The sequence below is a fragment of the Rattus norvegicus genome, chromosome 7 (assembly GCF_036323735.1).
Source record: "Rattus norvegicus strain BN/NHsdMcwi chromosome 7, GRCr8, whole genome shotgun sequence".
Classification (NCBI taxonomy): domain Eukaryota; kingdom Metazoa; phylum Chordata; class Mammalia; order Rodentia; family Muridae; genus Rattus; species Rattus norvegicus.
Window position 1 is genome coordinate 113,473,433 of NC_086025.1, and position 6,736 is coordinate 113,480,168.

Consider the following 6,736-nt stretch of genomic DNA (forward strand, 5'->3'; position numbering starts at 1 on the left):
CCATGCTCTTCCCGATGAAGAAAATGCAGCAGAAGGGAAACACACAATGCCCAGAGTAGAGAGCAGTGGATCCTACACTCAGACCCAGGCCTCCCCATTCCCTGGCTTATAAAACAGAACACAGCTCTTCCTTCCAGAGCCTAGCTAATTAACAATAATGTGCCTATCCCAGCCGTTAGAGGAACCAGGAAGTGCTTCATGAGCTGCTCCTGATCCTCGCATTGTTGGTGGTGCAGAAACAAGGCTGACCGGAACCTGTGCGTCTAAGGAAGGGGTAAATACATCTTGGCATGCTTCTGCTCTTACTGGCTCAGGAAGAATGTACCAGAAATGGACTGGGACAGTGGGGGCACGGGGGTGGGGTGGGGGAAGCTCTTTCCCAGGAACCTTTTGACGCATTTTAATGGTTGGTCACGTGATTTCGGCAGCTTTTCCTCCATAAACAGCCGTTTTATTTATTTGTATTTAACTATTTCCTCTTCTTCCTCTTGTTTAAGTCTCTTAAGTCTGGGACATAAAAGGGGGTCTGCAGGTGTCCCTGAGGTCCCCGCAGAGGATGGGGGAGGTGATCCCAGAAGAACCCTACTGTACCATACTGCTCATTGGGTCCTCCACACTGTTCTGTGAAGCTAAGCACTGATTGCCCCCATTTTTACACAGGAGGAAACTGAGTCAGGAACCGGATGCTTAGGAAGCTGGCTTCAGGAACAGGCCAAGTCCTGGGGCCTTCCCTTTGTCAGCCAATATTCTCACCCAGGGCTTTGTGGCAGTTCAGTTCCTGGCCCAAAAAAGGTTTTAGGTTTCTTTCCCGGGGCCAGGTGGCCATTCCGGCCCCTCCATACCCCACACTCCCGCTGTCCAGCTGGGCTGGGAGCAACTGGGCTTCTTCCTGGAATGCCCCAGCCGTGGTCTAAGGTCTGGCTACAATCCAGCCAAGCCTTTACCATCCCTAAACCTCTGGCACAGCTTGGTGCCTTGCAGCTCCCAAAGGAGCTAACAGCTGGGGATCCCGCCCCCCCCAACCCCCGTACATCCTGCCCAAGTGGGTCCGTAGTAAAGCATCCTGGGAATTCACGGTGTCCCTTGGGCCCAGGAAGAGATAGATTACCATCTAACTGACTCTTTTAATGAAAAAACCAGCAAGATTAAGATATTTGCCTACAGTCACACAGTAAAGAGGCACAGAGATAAACCACAACAGTTTGGATTTGCTTGTAGAAGAAATACAAGAATATATCTTTACCGTGAAGATTCTCAAGGGACCCCCCACAGCCCCCTTTACTTTCTGCCCCTTCTTCCCTTGTCTCGTCCCCAACAGTCACATTGTGCCCGTTAGTTTTTGCCAACTTGATACAAACCTAAGGATTTGGCCCAGCCCACTGTGGTCAGTGTCACCCCTGGGTGACTATAAGGAAATGTGTCTGGGAGCAGGCCCGAGCCACCTTCATCCACGGCTCCTGCCTCTGTTCCTGCTTGGGTTCCTGCCCTGATTCCCCTCAGTGACAGACTGTTGATCCAGACATCTAAACCGAATAAATGCTTTCCTCCCCAAGTTGCTTTCGCTCTCGGTGTTCGTTCACGGTGTTGATCACAGGGACAGAGACAAGACAGGACATCTCCCCTGTGGACACATCGTAGCTCTCTGGATGACTGCTCTCTCCCTCCCAGGAGGCTTAGATGGTGTTTGCCTCCCTCAACTCTAGTCTCCGAACACTTCGAACCTTAAATTCCAGCACCTGGGAAGCAGAGACAGGCAGCTTTCTCTGTAATCTTTTTTTTTTTGGGGGGGGGTGTTTCCCAACCAAAGTCAGAAAACCTGCTAGACAAATTCTAAAAGAGCTGTAACACCTTTTCTCTGTGATCTTAAGACAAATCTGGTCTACATAGCAGCCAGGGATACACAGTGTCTCCAAATAAAGCAAACCAAGAAGGAGGGGGGGAGGGGGGGAGGAGGAGGAGGAGGAGGAAGAGAAGAAGAAGAAGAAGAAGAAGAAGAAGAAGAAGAAGAAGAAGAAGAAGAAGAAGAAGAAGAAGAAGAAGAAGAAGAAGAAGAAGAAGAAGAAAATACTAACACAGAGAGAAACCTAGATATGATGGTACAAGCCTCAACCCTGTCACCCCAGCGCTTGGGTGGTAGAGGCAGGAAGAAGAGCTGCAGTTCAAATCTTTTTTAATTTTTTTTTTATCTTTTAAATTTTGCCTGCATGTATGTTTGTGTGAGGGTGTCAGAAGCCCTGGAATTGGAGTTACAGACGGTGCAAGCTGCCATCTGGGTGCTGGGAATTGAACCCAGGTCCTCTGAAAGAACAGTCAGTGCTCTTAGCTGCTGAGCCATCTCTCCAGCCCAAGTAGTTGAAATCTTTGCCAACACAGCAACACAGCAAGTTCAAGGCAGCCTTGGCGCACTCCCTCCCCCCCCCCTCCATGTGTATAGGTGTGTGGGCACTCATGGCCACACATGTGCACTGGTGAGATGGTCGGGACTCTCCCTCCATTGCTCTGTCCCTCTGTGAAGCAGTGTCTCTCAATCGATCACAGAAATCATTGATTTGTCGAGTCTGGCTAGCCAGCTCACTAGTGGGGATGTGGGTATCCTTGTCTCTGCCTTCCCGGCACTGGAATTACAAGCAGACATGGCATTTCTGTGGGCACTTGGCCATCTTCCCAGCCCTGAGACTACATCTAAAAAAATTAATTCGTCAATTAAAAATGTAAATAAATTGATCAACAACGCCTTGATGTAGGCATCCACCCCGCCTCTGCTGCTTTCTTTTTCACAGACTGAATCTTCGCTCTTGGAGATCTCCCCACTCCAAGAGAACGCTTCCTACTGGCTCAGCTTTCCAAACAAGGAAACTGGGGCTCAGTCACTTAGTAATGAGTTTATTTATTGTTTTGTCTTTTTTTTTTTTTTTCTATTCTCTTTTTCGGAGCTGGGGACCGAACCCAGGGCCTTGAGCTTGCTAGGCAAACACTCTACCACTGAGCCAAATCCCCAACCCCTTGTTTTGTCTTTTTAAGGAACTTTATTTTTTTAGCCCAGGTGTGGTGGCATATGCCTTCAATCCCAACACTCTGGGGGCAGAAGCAAGGGGATCTCTGTGAATTCAAGGCCAGTATGGTCTACAAAGTGGGTTCCGAGACAGCCAGGGCAACTTAATGAGACCCTGTCTTTAAAAAAAAAAAAGAATTTTTTAAATTATATGTATATATGAGGTCCAAAGTGGGTATATACTCATGAGTGCAGGTGCCCTCAGAGGCCAGAAGGGGGCGTCAGATCTCCTGGAGCTCGAGTTGTGAGCAATTGAGCCATTCACTTATGTCCTGGAACTGAACTCAGGTTCTCTGCAAGAGCAGTACCTGTTTGTTTGTTTTTGTTTTATTTGTTTTGTTTTGTTTTGTTTTGTTTTGAGACAGAGTCTCACTAGGTAGCTCAGGCTGACCTAGCCCTAGCTGTTCATCTTCCTAAGTTCAGGGCTCTTGACCTGGGTCGTCAATACTAAAGACAGAAGTCACAGGAAAGAACAGAACGGCCACAGTGGATGTTGGAGCGTGCTTGGGCTCAGATGAAGCTTGGCGAGTCTCGAGCCAGCATGTGTCCTACAGGGCTGTGGTTTTGTTCCTTGTAAAGGAGGACAACAATGACCCCTCCTGGCCTGTGACTGGACCCTTCCAGGGATCATCGCGTGAGTAGAGTTTCAAAAGACGCTTCAGGGTCTTACAAAGCTCAGGTCTGGATGTGTGAGAAAAGGACTTGACTTCCCAGAGAAGGGGACTCTGAGATGTTTCCAGACCAGAAGGCAAGGCTGACCTCCCGCCTAGGGAGGGCAGGGACAGCACTCAGGGACGGGCACTTCCTAAGCCAAGCCAGAAGCTCTTCTGCAAGAGGCCATCAACTTTTCCAAGGACAAGGGCATGACCAGAGCTTCCGGAAGCCAGCAGGGGAGGAGGGGCTCTTCAAGGGGCTTCTGGGGTGGAAGGAGAGCCTTCCATCCCAGAAAGCTGGAAAGTGAGGTCAGAGACCAGGTGAGTCCTCCACACTCATTTCTGGCCTCCAAGCCCTCTGCCACCAGCTTGTGACCAGGCCTGGGCTGTTGATGCCCCCTCTGCTGACTCATGTCCGCCTGCCTGGCCCTGGCTGGAGGCGGGGGTGGACCCCAATCCCTGCTTGACCTTATCAGGCCTTGCTTGTGTCCAGCTGCCTGGACATGGGCGGGGTCTTGGCCCTTCCTCCTTCAGTAGCCCTGGTTGAGCAAGGCTTGCATGAGGTCATGGGAGCCCAAGGCAGGGAAGGCTAGGGAGCATGGCAGCCTAAGAAGGGACAAAAGCAACAGCCAGTCTGGGGTGTCCTATGAGGCTTGCCTGTTGGTCCCTGCCTCCTGGGGTAGGGTTGGGCACTGGCTATTTTTAGTTTCCAAATGAGAAATGGCAGAACCTGGATGTAGCAGCTGCTGCACTTTCTCTGCCACAGCCTTGCTCTGGGCACACAGAGGCATGCCCCAGTGTCAGGGCATCCTGTAGGGACACACCCATGCCCACGAGCATGTGCATGGACGTGGCAGTTAATGACGGTGTGTAATCATACCTATATCCTTTCCTGCAGATGTCAAAACCACATCCATGTGTGCAAATGCTTGTATTGACATAACCCCAGCAGGCACCGTGATATACAAAGAAACCCGCACAGTCTGAGGGAGGCAGTCCAGCACAATCTGAGGGAGGCAGCCTGGGCTGCGGTCACAGCTATATTTAAAAAAAAAATCACATTTTCAGAGCCCCCACTGTGTGTCCATGTCTACCGTCCCAGCTTTGAGACTTTAGCCCTTTGCTGGCTTCACAAAGGGTACCCTCAACATGGGGTCAGTGTGGTGGCCATAGATAAGCAATGACCCTTGTTGCAGGAGGCCAGAGGTGCCACATAGCTTGGGGTGGCCAGAGAAGGCTTCTTGGAAGAAGAGGTGAGCAGCGAAGACTTGCCTGGAGAAAAGGAATTATCTACTGCTTATGAAAATGATGGGGTTGGGGATGTGGTCGGGTACCTTCCCAGCATGCCCTGGGCTCAGCACTCAGCACCGTGTAAATCTGGGCATGGCTATAATCCCGGCAGCTGAGAGAGTCTAAAACAAAACAAAACAAAAACAAAATCCAGACAACAACAACAGTAATAACAACAATAATAATAATACTAACAGTAATAACAATAATAATAATATAAAAAGCAAAAGACCATGATAATAATAAACTCCCATGTCACCAGGCCCCTTGTCAATCACTTCCTCTCCCTCTGCCACACTCACGAGCTGAGCAGTATTACAGTTGTCACCTGCTGACCCAGAAGCTGGAGCCAGGAGAGGGTCTCGGCACCCACTGGTAAGTGTTCCCACGAAGCCCATGTTTCCCACCAGCTCACAGGCATCAAAGGTGACATTATTGGCTGTGGAATTTCTGTTTTTGAGACCGAGTCTCTCTATGGGTAGCTCTGGCTACATGGATAGTACTCACTAGGAGACCAGGCTGGCCTCAAACTCACAGAGACCCACCTGACGCCGCCTCCTGAGTGCTGGGATCAAAGGCGTGCACTGCCACGCCCGGCCGGAAGAATTACATTTATCTGTTGCTATGGAGCATGTAGGCCTGAAACGTTAGTCTGGAAACAAGAGCAGGCACTGGGAGGATGGCTCAGTGATTAAAATGTTTGTCATACAAGTATAAGCACCTGAGTGTGGACTCCTAGGACTTACAAAAAGCCTGCTGTGGCAGTGCCTGCTGGAATTCCAGTCGTCCTGTGGAGACAGAAGAGGGAGAGACAGAAGAGTTTCCCAGAAGCCCTTAGGCCAGCTATGAAAACAAACAGACCTGTCTCTAACAAGGTAGAAAATAAGGAATGACACCGGTGGTTGTCATTCCTGTACACACGTTTGTGTATACACACTCACACACTTGCACGCACACACACTTGCACACTCACACATACAGGAGTTTTCGTTTGTTTGGGTTTTTTTTTTTTCATTTTTATCTTTAAGATTTATTTATTTTTATTTATATGAGTTCACTGTCACTGTGTTCACATACACCAGAAGAGGGCATCCCGAGATCCCATTCATTACAGATGGTTGTGAGCCACCATGTGGTTGCTGGAAATTGAACTCAGGACCTCTGGAAGAGCAGTCAGTGCTCTTAACCCCTGAGCCATCTCCCCAGTCCCATTTTTATTTTTATTTTTATTTTTTTGGTTCTTTTTTTCGGAGCTGGGGACCGAACCCAGGGCCTTGCGCTTCCTAGGCAAGCGCTCTACCACTGAGCTAAATCCCCAACCTCCCATTTTTATTTTTAAAGCAAGCATTCATCTAGCTCCCAAATCCGCATGCTGGGCTAGGCTCAGCAGACCCCTCTCCTCCCCATGTGGCATCAGCTAGGGCCCTGGACAGTCTGGATAACCCATCACTCTGCAGGACTCACAGCTTGGCCTCTACTGCTTCCCATATGGGTCTCGTCCTGGGAGTTGATGGGCATCAGAGCATGGCATCTGGCTTCTCAAGAGCTGGGAAGTAGAAGTTACAGTTTATTTGGTTTTCTTGGTTTTTTTTTTAAAGATTTATTCATTTAATTTATGTATACAAGTACACCGTAGACAGCTTCAGACACACCAGATTCCATAGATGGTTGTGAGCCACCATGTGGTTGCTGGGAATTGAACTCAGGACCTCTGGAAGAGTAGTTGGTGCTCTTAACTGCT

General features: G+C 49.3%; 1 non-coding gene across 1 annotated transcript; it reads right to left on the reverse strand.

Moving 5' to 3' along the window:
* Positions 1–1,786: 1,786 nt before the first annotated feature.
* LOC120093929 (U7 small nuclear RNA) lies at positions 1,787–1,850 on the reverse strand. The gene has a single exon (XR_005487641.1). It is a non-coding gene; the product is annotated as a U7 small nuclear RNA (small nuclear RNA).
* Between the last annotated feature and the right edge of the window lie 4,886 nt (positions 1,851–6,736).